Source organism: Muntiacus reevesi, chromosome 19 (genome assembly GCF_963930625.1).
Source record: "Muntiacus reevesi chromosome 19, mMunRee1.1, whole genome shotgun sequence".
Taxonomy (NCBI): domain Eukaryota; kingdom Metazoa; phylum Chordata; class Mammalia; order Artiodactyla; family Cervidae; genus Muntiacus; species Muntiacus reevesi.
The window spans coordinates 2717896-2736578 of record NC_089267.1 but is presented as its reverse complement, the minus strand read 5'-3'; positions in this window follow the sequence as shown (position 1 = coordinate 2736578).

Here is an 18683-nt window from a genome sequence, read left to right as displayed (position 1 = left end):
GAAGTATTAACAAGAAAATAAAAGACAGTTTGCATTTACTTTCCAAGGGATTAAAGGGGCTGGCACATAGAGTAGTGTTGGCCTGGAAGAGTGGGGGTTTGATTCTTTTATCGAGTTTCAAAGGGCAATATTCTGGAAAAAGGGGACTGCCAGAGATACATTTGGGCTTACTGTGCTTCTATAGGAAGCACTTTTTCTAAGTATCTGTAACTTTTTGCCTTCAGTGATTTTCCAGAACTTGGATGTCTGAAAGAGACTTGATAGTGGCACTTGACAGGCAATATTATTTTAAATAATGTAAGATGGATTTACATATAGGACATTTATTACCATTTCTACTTATACATGAAAAAAATTTAAACATAAAATGTTGTAGTCAAACGCATAATTGGAAAATAAAAGAATGGGAAAGATGAGCGATCTCTTCAAGAAAATTGGAGGTATCAAGTGAATATTTGAGGTAAGGATGGGCACAATAAAGAACAGAAATGGTAGAGACCTAACAGAAGTAAAAGAGATAAAGAGGTGACAAGAATACAGAGAAGAATTATACAAGAAAGATCTTAATGACTCAAATAACCGCAATGATGTGGTCGCTCACCTAAACCAGACATTCTGGGGTGTGAATTCAAGTGTGCCCTATGAAAAATTTACTATGAACAAAGCTAGTGGAGGTGATGGAATTTCAGCTTTGTTATTTCTAATCCTAAAAGATGATGCTGTTAAAGTGCCATACTCAAAACGTCCGCAAATTTGAAAAAGTCAGTAGTGACCACAGGGCTAGAAAAGTTCAGTTTTCACTCCAATCCCAAAGAAAGATAATGACAAATAATGTTCAAACTACCATACCATTGTGCTAATTTCACATATTAGCAAAGTTGTGCTCAAAACTCCTTCATGATAGAATTCAGCATTATATGAACCTAGAACTTCCAGATGTACTTGTTGGATTTTGAAGAGGTAGAGGAACCAGAAATTGCCCGAATTTGTTGGATCATGGATAAAGCAAGGGAATTACAGAAAAATGTACACTCCAGGAGTTGGTAATAGACAGGGAGGCCTGGCGTGCTGTGGTTCATGGGGTCACAAAAAGTCAGACACAACTGAGCAACTGAACTGAACTGAACTGAACTTCTGCTTCAGTGGCTATGCTAAATCCCTTGGTTGTGTGGATTACAACATTGGAAATTTCTTAAAGAGATGGGAGTACCAGACTGTCTTACCTATCCCCTGAGAAATCTGCATGTAGGACAAGAAGTAACAGTTAGAACCAGATATGAAGCAACTGACTGGTTCCAAATTGGGAAAGGAGTACAACAAAGTTGTATATTACCACCCTGCTTATTTAACTTATATGCAGAGTACATCATACTAAATTCCAGGCTTGTGAATCACAAGCGGGAACAAGGTTTCCAAGATAAATATCAACAACCTCAGATATGGAGATGACACCAATCTAATGGAAGAAAGTGAAGAGGAACTAAGGAACCTCTTGATGAGGGTGAAAGAGGAAAGTGAAAAATGTGGCTTGAAAATCAACATTAAAACAACAAAGATTAAGGCATCTGGTTCCATCACTCATGGCAAATAGAAGGGGAAGAAGAGGAAGCCATGACAGTGTCCCGCCCCACCCCTTTGGCTCCAAAATTACTGCAGATGGTGACTGTTGCCATGAAATTAAAAGACAGGTATGACAAACCTAGATACTGTATTAAAAAGCAGAGACATCATTTTGCTGATAAATATTCATATAGTCAAAGTTTTGTTTTGTTTTTTATTTTTCCCAGTAGTCATGCATGGATGTGAAAGTTTGACCATAAAGAAGGCTGAGCACTGAAAGGCAGGTGCTTTTGAATTGTTTCTGGAGAAGATTCCTAAGTGTCTCTTGGACTGCAAGGACATCAAACCAGTCTACCCTAAGGAAAATTAAGCCTGAATACTCAGTAAAAATATTGCCGCTGAAGCTGGAGCTCCAGTATTTCATCCACCTGATGAGAAGAACTGACTCATTGGAAAAGACTCTGTTGCTTCAAAAGATTGAAGGCAAAAATAGAAGGGGGTGGTAGAGGATGAAATGGTTAGAGAGTATCATCAGCTCAATGGACATAAATTTGGGCAAACTCCAGGAGGTAGTGGAGGACAGAAGAATCTAGTGTGCTACAGTCCAAGGAGTCACAAAGAGTTGGACACAAGTTAGCAACCGAACAACAGCACATAATAAATATAGAGATATTTGGATCAGACTTTCTGGAACTATCAGAGAGATGGAGTTTAAATATGCATCTCTTGGACATTTCATAGGGTTCTGGGAAATAATTTTTAATTTAGAATATAAAGGCATATGAGACAGTTGAAGAAAAAGAGTCAAGTTTAACTTTAGAAAAACAGAAGTCTGAATAAAGAACCTGAATATTGACATTTAAGAGTAAATGTTAAGATGCCTACAAAGAATATTGAGAAGAAATTACCATGAATAAGGTAATAGAATTCACATGGTGCCAGTCAGCACTGCCAGAGTGTCAGCAAATAAAAAGTGTCAAAATTTAAGAAATGACAGTCAAAAATTGCTTCCCAATATGTTGTCTGTACCCAAAGTCTGGGACTGAGATGAACAGAAGTAATTCAATCAAAGGTTATATAACCCAAGGCTGGCCCAGCTCTCCAAATTTTGCATTCACTATTTCATAGTTAATTTTCTTACCTGTTTTGGTAATGTAAGAAATAATTATATTGGGGTTTTATGAATCTATAACATAAAGAATACATTTGTAGCAGAAGTAGTGAAAAGGGTGAGAAAGGTTCTAAACTCCTCATTCTTACTCATTTCCTATGCCCAAACAAACACCTTGAACTGAAATCCTTTGACTCTGTTTCTTTTTCAATTTTTTATTTCAAGATAATGAAGTGAAGACATTTATATTCTTTCATCTCTGTCCCCATCTCTCTTTTCCAGTTGTACGAATATTCAAGTAGATGAAATAAATCTATATTCCTTTCTTTTTCTAAAATTAAAACTAAGGAAAATAAATACAATTATATCTTTGGCAAAACTAGAGCATCTACAATACCAAACCACAATATGAATGAACAGAGAGCTGAGGGAGGGTTGTGTGAGCACAAGCTGAGACAGGGCCTGCAGAAGCAGATCCCACTAAAAGCAATTGGATTTGCTGAAAAACTCATGGTGGACTTGATCATGCAAAGAGCTAGGGGCACTGAAAACAAGGACTTGTTTTAAAATATGCTTATTTATTTATTTATTTTAATTTTATAGGTCACCTGAGTTAATTTAGTCAGAAAGATGTCTTTTCCCCACACATAGAATACTACAGGTACAGAAATAAAGCCAAAATGTCAAAATATTTTTAATAAACTATTTTTTAGCTTTATTGAAGCATAATGACATACAAAAACATTTAATAAATATATTTTGAAGAGTTTGCATATATGTATACAGTCATGATACCATCACCAGAACCAAGGTACTACATAGCTATCATCTCCAAAAATTTCCTTTAGTTCTTTTGCATTTTTTTTCTTTTTTCAGGTAAGAATAGTTAACATAAGCTATATCCCATTAACAAATTTTACAGTGCACGATGCTGTTAACTACAGGTACTAGGTTGTACAACAAATCTCTAGAGCTTGTTTATCTGGGATACCTGAAACCTTAAATACATTCATAAAATGTACATTTCCACCTCCACCCGGTCCCTGGAAACCACCCTTCCATTCTCTGCTACTAGGAGTTTAACTGTTTTAGAAACTGATAGCAGTGATATCTCATAGTGTTTGTCCTTCTGTGACTGGCTTATTTCACTTAGCATAATCTCCTGTATATTCATCCTTTTTTTTTTTTTTTTCAAAAGACAGGATTTCCTTCTTTAGTAAGGTTGATAATATTCCATTGTATGTATATGCAATATTTTCTGTATCTGCTCTTTATAGATGGGCTTTTGAGTTGCTTTCATATCTTGACAATTGTAAATAATGTGGCAATTAATAGAGGGCTGCAGATAATTTTTGAGACCCTGACTTCAATTCTTTTGACTATGTGTCAAACAGTGGAATTGCTCTGGTAGTTCTATTTTTAATTTTTTAGGAACCTCTGTACTAGTTTCCATAGCGACTGCAATATACTACATTCCAGTGTATAAGGGTTTCAATTTCTCCACATGTTCACCAACACTTTTTTTTTATTTTTCAAATAATAACCACCCTAACAACTGCGAGTTATAACTTAGAGTGGTTTTGATCTGCATTTGCCCAGTGATGAGTGATATTAATCACCCTTTCTTATGCCTGCCTGCCATTGGCCATTTGTATAGCTTATTTGGAGTAATGTCTATTCAACATCCTTGCTCATTTTTGTATTAGTTTTTAAAAATATTTATTGGTAAGTGATACATATTTTGGATACCAACATCTTGTCTGAAACATGGTTTACAAATATTTTCTCTCAATCTGTTGGTTGCCTTTTCACTTTGTTGATTTTTACTCTTGCACGGTCACATTTGTCTATTTTTTTATGTTGTTACCTGTGCATTGGTGTCAAATTCAAGAAATCATTGTTAAGACGACTGTCAAGAAGTTTCCTCTGAATTTTTTTTTTTTTTGAGGATTTTTATAGATTTAAGTGTTACATTTAAGTCATCAGTACACTTTTGAATTGCTTTTTGTGTCTCTTATGTGAGAGGAATCCAATTTCATTCCTTTGCATATGGATATTCTGTCTTCTCAACACTGTCTTTGGAAGACAATATCCTTTCTCCATGTTGTATTCTTGACACCTTGCCAAAAATACATTGAGTTTATAATAATAAACTTATTTCTGAGCTTTGTTCTGTTATGTTGGTCTATGTGTGTATCTTTATGCCAGTACTGTACTATTTTAATTGCTATAATTTTGTGGTATATTTTGAAATCAAGAAGAATGCTGCCTCCAACTTTGTTCTTCTTTATCAAATTTCCTTTGGCTATTTAGTGTCTTTAATTATTGCACATGAATTTTAGAATTATTTTTCTTTTTCTGTAAAAATACTGTGATCTTGATAAGGATTGCATTGAATCTGTAGATCACATTGGATAATATGGACATTTCAACAATATTAATTCTTCTGATATGTTAACAAAGATGTCTTCCATTTATTATTGTGTGTCTTAATTTATTTCATTAGTGTTTCATGGTTTCCATGTACAAGTCACTTAACTCCTTGCTGAAGTTTATTCTGAGAATTTTATTCTTTTTTGCTGTTATTGTAAATATAATCACTTCCTTAATTTCCTTTTGTTAGTTTATGGGAATACCACTGACTTGTATATGTTGATTTTGTATTCTATTTATTAGTTCTAACAGTTAACTGTTGTTGTTATTGGCTGTGAAGTCTTTAGAGTTTTTTATATGTAAAATCGTGTCATCTGTAATTTGAATGTAAACAGGAGCTGAAACAGGGGCAGTAACTAGGATGACATACCTAGAGCTCTCTTCTTGCATTCATGTCAGAATACCCAACTAAGTCACTGGATATGTCTTATGTAAGGAAATTATAAAAGTTCAGAATCAAAAAGCCTACAGATTTTGATAGTAGAGGTTCTCATATAATGTTTGGCCATTTAAGCTAGCTTGCAGTAATAAAACTCAAAAAATAATGAATTTTTCCCTGTCATAGAGTTCTCTTAAAAGGCTTTTTAGTGACTTATACTGAAATTGAAGAGAGGGGCAAGGATCATGTGGTATGTGAAGAGGATTTTCAACCTGAAGAGGAGATCTCAAAGTACGGAGCTAAAGAGAACTTAGAATTTCCCCAGGAATATTCAATGAGACTTCTTTACACTTTAAAATTCCAACAAAAATAACAACAAATATTAACAATTCTCCTAGGACAAACTTAAAAATTACCTAGTTGTAAGGTTTGCCTTCAGGATACAAAATGCTCAATAGGTAAGTTCCTTCTACAGTTTGTCAAGGGTTTTTACCATGAAAATGTGTTGAATTTTGTCAGATATTTTCTTACCACTTATTGACATGATCATGTGATTATTAATCTTCCATTCTGTTATTGTGATGTATCAGATTGATTGATTTGTGTATACTGAACCATCCTTGCATGCTTTATGATTCTACTAATGTGCTGTAGAATGCAGTTTTACTGTGAATATTTTTATGATCATAATAATTATTATTTCAAGTAGTATGTAACTGTTCACTGATCATGCATAAATATAAGGCTTCGTTGCTGTTGTTCAGTCACTAAGTCATGTCCAACTCTGTGACCCCATGGACTACAGCATGCCAGACTTCCCTGTCCTCCACTGTCACCAAGAATTTGTTCAAGTTCATGTCCATTGAGTCAGTGATGCTATCTAACCAACTCATCCTCTTCCACCCCCTTCTCCTTTTACCTTCAATCATTCCCAGCATCAGTCTTTTCAAATAAGTCAGCTCTTCACATCAGGTTGATGAAGCATTGGAGTTTCAGCTTCAGCATCAGTCCTTTCAATGAATATTCAGGGTTGATTTCCTTTGGGATTGACTTGTTGGATCTCTTTGCAGTCCAAGGGACTCTCAAGAGTCTTCTCCAGCACAATTTGATAAAGAATGTACATTTTCTTGTTGGTTGTGCTGAGCTAGGTCACATCAGTCAGGTCCAACTCTTTGCAACCCCATGGACTGTAGCCTGCCAGTCTCCTCTGTTCATGGAATTCTCCAGGCAAGAAAACAGGAGTGGATTGTCGTGCCCTTCTCCATTCCTATTGGATGTTGTTCAGTTGCTCAGTTGCGTTCGACACTTTGTGACCCTATGGACGCATGCCAGACTTTCCAGTCCTTCACTATCTCCTGGAAGTTGCTCAATCTAATGTCCGTCCATTAAGTAGGTGATGATATCTAACCAACTCATCCTCTGTCAACCCCTTCTCCTCCTGCCCTAAGTCCTTCCCAGCATCAAGATATTTTCTAATAAGTCAGCTCTTCTCATCAGGTGGCCAAAGTATTGGACCTTCAGCTTCAGCATCAATCCTTCCAATGAATACTCAGGGTTGATTTCCTTTGCTATTGAGTGATTTGATCTTGCAGTTTAAAGAACTCTCAAGGGTCTTCTCCAGCACAATTTGCAAACATCAATTCTTTGACACTCAGACTTTTTTATGGTCCAGCTCTAACATCCATACATGGTTACTAGGGGAAAAAAAAAAAAAAACATAGATTTGACTATATGGACCTTCGTCAGCAAAGTGATGTCTTTGCTTTTTAATCTGCTCTCTAGGTTTGTCTCTAGGTTTTCCAAGGAGCAAGCATTTTCTAATTTCAAGGCTGCCATCTAATTTCACCATCCACAGTGATTTTGGAGCCCAAGAAAATAAATCCTGTCACTGCTTCTACTTTTTCTCTTTAATGTTGCATGTAGAATAAAGTTCAAATTCATTGCCTATAGTTTTGAATAACAAAAAGTTAAAACAGGTTTTAAAAAATTAAAATACAAATGTTTGAAATTTTAGTTATCTTATAAGCCTTATCCCCTTCATAGAGAAGAATTTCTGGAATGTGAATGATGAATTGATGAATTAATAAGAATCAAGAAATTTAAAAAGTAAGGGATTAATTGACTAGATAAATTATAAAATTTTGAAGCTTTTTACTGTAGCAATAAATAGAGAAAAATTATGTCCAAGTAGCTGATTTAATGAGATTCTGGGAGACAAAAAATTAGTCTCAAGTTCTGGCTTAGTAGATAATGATTATCACTAATGACAAGAAATATAGATGAAGGAATGACTAACAGTATATATGTATACTTCATTGCAGAATAAAACTCTCCTTCATTCTTTCATCATTTATTTATTTTTACTTGTTTATTTATATGTATATAAAACTATCATAACAGTTACATTGCAAAATCCTTCAGAACTAAAGTCTCTCACCAGGAAATGTGTTTGAGACCCAAATGTGGACTCTGAGTCATCAAAGCATTCAAGAATCTGTTTCTCAAAAATATATGCATGCTTTTTGTTGAAAGGTGCTTTACCTTTCAACAATTTCAATATTTTGACTTCTAATTAGTCATTTAAATTTTCTTAGATGTGGCTATTTCAACCTTTTTTTTCAATTGACAACTATATTTATACCATACTGTAATGACTCAGTTGCTTCCTGGATATCTAGAACTCAATACTTTTAGATAACTTTTATTTTCCTCATCATAATTTCCTGGATTTCATTTTATTTTATTGTCTCTCATTTTATTTCATTATGTTTCACATATTGGCTTCTTTTTCCTCCACTGTTTCCAGTCATTAGTGGCCATAGAAAGACAGTTTTTAAGCTCCCTTGTTACATAATTTCCCTTAAATATTCATTTCATTTGCTATTTAGGACTATTTCTTTCTTTCTTTCTTTCTTTTTTCTTTCAGTTTTATCTATTTATTTTCTTTACAATATTGTATTGGTTTTGCCATACATTGACATGAATCTGCCAAGGGTGTACATGTGCTCCCCATCCTGAACCCTCCTCCCACATCCCTCCGCATCCCAACCCTCTGGGTAATCGCAGTGCACCAGCCCTGAACACCCTGTATCATGCATCAAACCTGGACTGGTGATTCATTTCACATATGATAATTTACAGATTTTAACACCATTCTCCCAAATCATCCCACCCTCAAACTCTTTTGCAGCAATGTTTATTGTTTCTTTTCAGTCACCCAGTCATGTCTGACTCTTCATGACCCCTTGGACTGCAGCACAATGTTGCAGTTTTTCTTTCCTTGTAGTGTCTTTTTCTGGTTTTGGTCTCAGGGCAATGTTGGCTTCAAAAATGAGTTTGGAAATATTCTCTTTTCTTATTTTTTAGAGGAGTTTGAGGAGTACTGGCATCCATTCTTCTTAAAATGTTTGATAGAAGCTGGTCTTGAACTTTATTTTGACATGTTAATTACTTATTCAATATCCTTATTCATTTTTGATCTGTTCAGATTTTCAATTTCATGGTGATTCAGTTTTTACAATTTGCATATTTCCAGAAATGCATATATTTCTCTTTATTATCTAACTTGTCTGATAATTATTCCTAATAATCTTTTATGATGGTTTCTAAAAATATTTCTGTTGCATGAGTTGTCAAGAAGACACTACTAAGAGAAATAAGCCAGCCTCAGAAAGACAAATATTTCATGACTCCACTTATATGAGGTATCTAAATTATTCAAAGTCATAGAAGTAAAGAGTAGAATGGCAGTTGCCAGGGGCTGTGGGGAGAGGGAATAGAGAAGTTGCTGTTTAACAGGTACAGAGGTCCAATAATGCAAGATGAGCAAGTTCTAGAGATATGTACAGCATTCTGCCTGCAACGAAAATTACTGCATTTTGCCCTTAAACCTTTGTTAGGGGTGTAGATCTCATGCTAAATGACATTACCACAATAAAAAATGCTTTAGAGACCTTTCATTGTTGGAATAGCTTCTAAATTAGAAATGATTCCAAAATGCAAATTTATGAAAGTAGAAAGATAACATTGTATTATGCATAGAATACATATTTTGTGTTGAAAATAAAAGTAAAAGTAAAAATAGAAATCATTCTTATGATCTTAACTGGGAAAAAAATTTGAGAACTTTTTTTTTTTTCCCTCAAATCACAGTACACTTCTCTGGAAATATCTAGGTTATGAACAATTTTTAGGAAGTTTTAAATCTCATTATGCTTATGTCCCACTAAATAGAGCATATTTGAATTGAATTAAGACAATATTATTCAACTATTTTTAAAAAACAAAGTCATCTACAAATGTTGACTTTTTTTTTTAACATCAGTCTATATATACAAAGGACAAAACATCAGTATTAAACCAAGACTTGGCAGCTGAGAGCCTTAGTGGCTAATAAGATCTACATTTCTTTTATATTATAAAATAATATGACAAGGACAATTTTTCAATATTTGCATTTATTATTAACTAAATAATTTTGAAATAAATATTTTGGCTTCTGCTTACACATTTCTCAAACTTGCTGTGGAGCTAAGCAGACATAGTAAAGAGTACTGCTGCTGCTGCTAAGTCGCTTCAGTCATGTCTGACTCCATGCGACTCCATGGACTGCAGCCTACCAGGGTCCTTGGTCCATAGGATTTTCCAGGCAAGGGTACTGGAGTGGGTCACCATTGCCTTCTCCAATAGTAAAGTTAAGAGCTTCTAATTGAGTCAAAGAAGCATGGGAATGTATCCCATATAATGCTGCTTCTTCCAAAATTTTGCTTACTTTTGCTTTATGAAGGTATCAAGTTAGAGATTTGCAGATTTATCAATGGGTTCTTAAAAGAGTGAAAATTCAACTGAAGTAATTTTCAGCAATGGTGATGAAATTAAATTGGTTAACTGTGGGATGAAGTTTTAAGAGAGCAGAGTGGAAAACTTTGGGGATGAAAATAATGGAAAGAGGTTGAAATTGGAAAGAGGAAATCCTTAAAATGTGGGAATAGGAGTATATTGGAGAATACAAAAGAATAGGAATATATGAGAGACTTATAGTCATACATTTGGGGCAGAGACCTAGCATTATGAAAATATAAGTTATAATTAAATGAGACAAAATTTGGCAACTGAGCCAGTCAGTAGTAGTTTGTAGGAATTGTCTGATCTTTGAGGATTTGATTATTCTGGAATATAATATTATCCTAAGGGAAAATTAGCATCTGGAGTACCGTTATTCCATTATTATTATTATTTAAATTCTTCTTCCATTTCTGCAATCAAGTTTAAATAAGCAATGTGTGTGTGTGTCTGTGTGTTAGTCTCTCAGTTGTATCTTACTCTTTGCCACCCCGTAGACTATATCCTGCTAGGCTCCTCTGTCTATGAAAGTCTCCAGGCACAAATATATTGCAGGCAGATTCTGCACCATCTGAGCCATCAGAGAAGCCCTTAATTAGGTATTAAGTCCTGTTAATTGCATCTCTTTCATCTCTAATCTCTCTCTTCTCCTCTCACCATTTTTCTGCCACTAGTTTAGTTTAAAAATGTGAAGCTAAGAATAATTAAAAATCATCATACAAATGCTCAGTTGGTTTTTCTAACACCCAAATCTTCTAATTTGTTTTCTTGCTGAACTTGTCTTCTTACTGTCAATGAAATATCTAGACGTTTCATATAAGTAATGCTTGTGATCTGGAAAGGTTCTAGCATCATTTCCTGTTATACTCATTAAAGCAAGGTTTTGACACTACCAAACTCTCTAGTTCTCAACAATGTAATGCAGTCCCCAAGCCCTAACACCTTAGAATATGCCTTTGCTCGAAGTTCTCTCTACTTCTGTCTAACTTTGAACATGCCATGTAGACTTAGGCTCACTTTTTTTGTGATACGTTTTATTCTACATATTTGTTTACTTATCTATCTCTCCTATTCCATGAGCTCATTGGCAGGTTATTTTCCTTACTTAATTTTTATCTACAATCCAGTTCCTGTTACATAGTAGATTAATAACTCTCTGTTGAGTCAATGGTTGAATAAAATGATCTTTTTTGAACTTTGTCACTGAAAAGTCTCAGGACAGTCTACAGCCATACCACCCTGAATGTGCCTGATCTCATCTGATCTTGTAAGCTAAGCAGAGTTGGGCCAGGTTAGTACTTGGATGGGAAAAGTCTCAGAGCAATTCTTTTCAATTTTTTTTAAATGATCAAAGAAAATCAATTAACTTACAAAAATTATTTTTATAGAGTTAACAACATATAAGGCAATGTCTGCAAAGCTAGCCAACAAAATTGATCCATGAATTTTAGTAAGTGTTTCTAATATCCATTTAATCTCACACTACCTATTTGGAAGGAAAGAATTCAGGACAAAATTCTACTGATCTATTTGGTGTGCTCAGTAATAGTAATCACTTTGAGATTGTAGGTGGTGAAACTGCCTGTTCAATGTCAAATTTGAAAACTCTGGAGGAAATAATGATACATGTTGGGTGTGGGCAGGGCAGTCATTCCTTTGTCTTTTCATCAGTTCCATTAGAATCAGGCACTACATGTCAGCATACTAACTTTGATGAAAGAGTTATGTTAAGGCTTAATCTAGATAAAGCACAGATAATACTGAACTCTCAGTGGAAACAGAGAATGCAAACTGAAATAAAGCCATCATTCCTCTGCAACGACATGGTGACTTTCTGCAATTCTGAAGACATGGAATGATTTTTAATTCCTCAGACGATTTACTTGTGAAATGACAGCATATATACTTCGAAAATCAAACACATCTATGCTATACTGTTCAGGTTTCAAGAGGTAATGTGTACAATTGTTTTGATTTATAAACCCAGGTATCAATTACTCATGGCACCTCCATTTTTCCTGTCTTGAAATAATATTATATTTTTTGGCTGATGTAACCACTTTAATTTCTTATGAACTATTAATTTTGGTTGCATGACTTATCTCATTTAATATGAAATCACCCTGAAAGTGGCTATTTTACTAACCAGTAAAATTATATACCATGATGAAAATGTCAAACTCTGATGTGTATTTTTTTAACATTTCCATTGGGTAAAATAATCTGCTCTTGTTATCAACCAGTGGGAATGTTTAATGGGTATAATTAAGCAGTACTTAGTCAAGGGACTACTCAAAAACTATGCTGAGTATAAAAAATATTTTATATTTCCGCACTCCTCCTTTGTTCAAATACTACTTCAATTTAGAAGAGATATGTCAATAATCAGTGAGTAACAGGGCCTATAATATGATATTTAAATGTATTAAACTCATAATTATAAAATTGCTTTTTATATAAAGTCAATGAAGTTATTCAATAAAAAAGAAAAATCTTCACAGATGGTCTGCTTTGGAATAAGCTATAATAAACCAATCATTTTAATGTAGAAGATAAAACTATTCAGGTATATTTTTTCCTTTTTATTTTTCCTTCTATTGCCACTTCTTTCTTCTTTCCTTCCATCCTTTCTTTAGTCCTTACTTCCTCCTTTACTATGTATATTTTTCTTTTATATTTCCCACATTTGCTTGTCATTTAAAAACATTTTTTTCCCTTTTACCTTCTATTACATGGTTTTCTATTTTCTTCTTAAAAATGAAAGTGCCTTAGGATTTCTGAAAAGAATAGATTACTAAATATTAATTATGTAATCACACTTCCCTGGTTGCTCAGTGATGAAAAGAATGTCTCTGCAATGCAGGAGAGGTGAGTTCAATCCCTGGGTCAGGAAGAACCCCTGGAGAAGGAAATGGTAGCCCATCCCTGTATTTGAGTTTATATTATAAACTTATATACTAGTAAGCAATTAAGATAAACAAATAAGTAGGTGCAGCTTAAAGCAATTTGTGATGGAGCCCAGAGGCACAAAGATCAGTTAGTATTAATGCAAGAGATCTCTTTAGGCTGTCATTCTGATGGGTTAGTTGCAAAATTAACAGAAATACTCTGAACGACATCAGATGATAATATATATTTTAATGATGTGATTCATTTGTGAGATGTGAGATGAGATTCATTTGTGAGATGAAGAAAAGACCATATAGTTTCATCTATTTAACACTCACATTTAAAAGCCAGAGAGTACAGCAGTTCATGTAATTAACACTCAAAACAGTCTTTGGTATGAATACACTGTGCTTAAGAAATAACCCAGAAGTATTCTTCTCAATTACGATAACCCTATATGCAAAACAGAAAAAGAGACACAGATGTACAGAACAGACTTTTGGACTCTGTGGGAGAAGGCGAGGGTGGGAGAGAGAGAGAACAGCATTGAAACATGTATATTATTAAGAGTGAAACAGAACACCAGCCCAGGATGGATGAATGTTTATTGGATTTTAAACAGAAATGTCACTACTAATCACCCTTGCTATTTCACGCTGTGTTTAACAATTGAATGCAGAAGGCTGCATATTAGAAATCAAATCAATACTGTTGTTAAAAACATGGAAGCATCAAGAACAGGTTTTATAAGAAAAGGAATTTTCTCTAGATTAAAGTAAAATCAAAGAGCAGCCATCTTTCTGGCCACCAAGGCAGAGAGAGTTAAAAACAGATACTCATTTGTGCAGTTGTATAATTGTGCACTCATTGAACTCATTTCACTTGCTATCAAAGTAATTGATGTACAATTGCACTACCTCACACGCTAGCAAAGAAATGCTCAAAATTTTCTTAGCCAGACTTCAACAGTATGTGAACCGTGAACTTCTAGATGTTCAAGCTGAATGTAGAAAAGGCAGAGGAACCAAAGATCAAATAGCCAACATCCACTGGATCATCAAAAAAGCAAGAGTGATCAAGAAAAAAACATCTACTTCTGATTTATTGACTAAACCAAAACCTTTCACTGTGTGGATCACAACAAACTATGGAAAATTCTTCAAGAGACAGGAATACCAGGCCACCTTACCTGCCTCCAGAGAAATCTGTATGTAGGTCAAGAAGTAACAGTTAGAACTTGTGATGGAACAACAGACTGGTTCCAAATTTGGAAAGGAGTATGTCAAGGCTGTATATTGTCACCCTGCTTACTTAATTTATATGAAGAGTACATCATGAGAAATGCCCAGCTGGATGAAGCACAAGTTGGAATCAAGATTACCAGGTGAAATATCAATAACCTGAGATATGCAGATGACACCATCATTATGGCAGAAAGCAAAGAAGAACTAAAGAGGCTTTTGATGAAAGTGAAAGAGGAGAGTGAAGTTTGTGAAACTCAACATTCAAGAACCTAAGATCATGGCAACTGGTCACATCACTATATGGCAACTACATGGGGAGACAATGGAAAGAGTAACAGATTTTATTGGGGGAGGGGGCTCCAAAATCACTGCAGACTGTGACTGCAGCCATGAAATTAAAAGCCCCTTGCAGCTTGGAAGAAAAGTTATGACCAATCTAGACAGCATACAAAAAGCAGAGACCTTACTTTGCCAAGAAATGCCCATCTGGTCAAGGCTATGGTTTTTCCAGTGGTCATGTATGGATGTGAGAGCTGGACTCTGAAGAAAGCTGAGCACCGAAAAATTGATGCTTTTGAACTGTGATGTTGGAGAAGACTCTTGAGAGTCCCTTGGACTGCAAGGAGATCCAACCAGTCCATCCTAAAGGAGATCAGTCCTGGGTGTTCATTGGAAGGACTGATACTGAAGCTGAAACTCCAATACTTTGGCCACCTGATGTGAAGAGTTGACTCATTGGAAAAGACCCTGATGCTGGGAAAGATTGAAGGCAGGAAGAAAAGGGTACAACAGAGGATGAGATGGTTGGATGTAATCACCAACTCGATGGACATGAATTTGAGGAAGCTCCAGGAATTGGTTTTGGATTGCAAAACCTGGCGTGCTGTAGTCCATGAAGTCGCAAAGAGTCGGATATTACTGAGCAACTGAACTGACTGAACTGACTCAGATAAAATAGCAAACAACCTTATATAATACAAGACAGGCATTGTATTTGTTATGTACTGGTAAATGATGATGTTGCCACATATTTAGTGATTTAAAACACACATTTATAACCTTACAGTTTCTGTGGGTAAAAAGTTCATAGAACAGCTCAAACGAGTACTCAGTTTAGGGCCTCACTGGATCAAGTTGTTGACCGGGCTGTGACCTCATTCAAGGCTAGGTTCAGGAAGAATCTACTTCCAATCTTGCTTAGGTTGTTGACAGTATTCAGTTCCTTGCAGGCTGCTGTACTAGGGGCATCTCTTCTTTGTTGGCTGGTTCGCTCCATACATTGGTTCACAGTATGGCAGTTGCCTTCCGAAAGCCACCAGACTAGAGTCATAACAACCTTCATGTTACAGTCTTACACGAAAAAAATATATATATACACACACACACACATATATATATAACATATATATTATAATATATTATATTATATTGTAATTATAATTATAAATATAAGTATAATTGTATTAAATATAAATAAATAAATTCAATTATATGAAATATAATTAAATTTAATTGTATTCAATATAAACATTTATTATTTGTAATATATTCATATATAATTATTAATATTACAAATAATATAAATTATTATTAATAAATATAATTATTATTGAATATAAATGATAAATTAAATTAAATATAATAAAATATATATTGTTATATATTTATATATTATTTTTATTTATGTATTTATGTATATTTATATATAATTTTATATTTATATAGCATATATATTTATAATTTATATATTATATATAAATTATAATTATATATTATAATTATATTATATTATAATATATAATATAAATTATATATAAATATATAATTTATATATATATATACACACATATATATGTATATATATATAATCATATGCATCTTTTCATCTTTACTTTATTACTGGTGAGATTCTATCCATACTTCTAGTGTAGAGATGTAGTTTCAATGCAGGAGATGCAGGTTCTATCCCTGGGTTGGGAAGACCCCTGGACTAGGAAATGGCGACCCACTCCAGTAGTCTTACCTGGAAAACCCCATGGAGAGGGGAACCTGGAAGGCTGCAGTCCACTGAGTCACAAAGAGTTGGACACGACTGAGACACTGAGAACACATGTACTGTTTTTCACACTAAAGTAAAAGCCATCATGGGAGTGTGTGAACATCAGGAGACTGGGACCATAAAGCCCGTCTTAAAGTTTAACCACCACAGACATTAGAGATCAGTTATAACCAAATCAAGGGCAAAAACCAATTGCTTGTGTATGTATATTATTTAATTCAGTTCAATAAGAGGTCAATAACCTCTCAGAATTATTGGACACTATATTAAATAATAGTTCTACCAATTGACTGATTTGCCAATAGCTTACTTTAGAATTGCTTATGAACGATTCCCATAATTATCTCTAACATGGAAAAAGCAGCAAATGTGGTGTAGTAATAACATTCAACCTGGAGAATCCACAGAGAGAATCTTCAACTTTATGGTTTCACTTAGTATGGATATGTAAATTGATTGGATAGTACATAGGTAGTTTGAAAATAGTTTTCAAAATGATTCCACTTCTATATTTATAGAATTGATAACCTTGAACTCTAATTTTTCAGTGAAGTAATGCCAATAATTATTTGTAGTTCCATTTTTGATACTCTACATTATACTTGGAAATACCAATTTAAATCTTGGGAGAGAATCAAATATAGAAAAAAGAAGAATATGGACATCAAAGATATCAGATAATAAGAAAAAATACTTTAAAAATTATAAGCATAGCTTTTGTTCCATTTACTTTACTTGGTTTTGTTTCATTTTTTCAGACTAATGTTACCTGATAACAAATGATATGTATTAAGAAGAAAAATAAAGTTTCCTCAACTTATGTATTATGAATTTTGTGTTTAAATCAGTACAAATACTCTTACTAAGGAATTTCAGGTGTTTTTTTTTTTTTAGGAGAAATTGGACAATTATACAAATATCAAATTAGAGAAAACTTATAGTGATGCTTCAATTGTTTCTGTCTAAAAACTGTTAAGAGTGAAGAAATGGCCATTCAGAATTTTATTAAACATGTTCTATTGTGATTTGGAACTCATGATTTTTCTTGACAGGTTGTCTACTTGAGAAAACACTAATGGTCAATAAGCATTCCTTTATGTGTTTTTATTTTCATATGTAACTTCCCAAGAGTTTTTAACCTTTTTTCATGTAACACCATTTTTAGTTTTCAGTTTAACTGGCCTCCTTGGAACGCTGTCTAGTTTTCACAGTTCCGTGTAAACTTATAAGTATCTACCATATTCACTCTTCATGAGATCTGGAGTGCAAGAGGAGCTAAGATGGTGGAGGAATAGGATGGGGAGACAACTTTCTCCCCTACAAATTCATCGAAAGAGAATTTGAACACTGAACAAACTCCACAAAACAACTTCTGATCTCTAGCATAGGACATCAGGGGCCAAGAAAAGCAGCCCAGTGTCTTTGAAAGGATGTAGGACAAAATATGAAAGATAAAAAGAGACAAGAGAGTTAGGGACAGAGACTTGTCCCAGGAAGGGAGTCCTAAGAGAGGAAGTTTCCAAACGCCAGGAAACCCTCTCACTGGCAAGTCTGGGGGAAATTTTTGAATCTCCGAGGGCAACCTAACCAGGAGGAAAAATAAATAAAACCCACAGATTATATGCCTAAAAGCAACTCCCAGCAGAAAAGTACCCCAGACTCTCACATCAGCCACCAGCAAGTGGGGGCTGAATGGAGAGGAGTGGGTGGCATTGCTTAGGGTAAGGACCGGGCCCAAATACCCTAAGGGCAATCGGAGGGAGCTAATGTGAGATAGCAACTTAAACTATGGGACAGCAAGAGAGAGAGAGAAAATTAACCTGCAAAAAATGCTAATGAAGACACTGCTGATCTGTTCCCAGGACAAAGGAAAGACTGAGCAATTCCAGAGAAGAGCTAGCTGGCTGCAGACCGGCCCATCCCCCACCGGAAGCAGGAGGCAGGGGGGAGGGGAAAGGGGCAAACTCGACCCCAGAGACGGCATCCCCTACCAAAGAGCAAACAGGCTTCCAGTCTCTAACCAAAGACTTCCTGAGATTCTGGGTGGTTGACATCTGCCAGGAGGGTCGCAGCTAGAGACCAGCTCCCCAGAAGAGACACAAGGCGCACCAGATTGGTGCACGTGGAAACTGAGGCTGGGACCGCAGAGGGGATAAGGCGCACTGC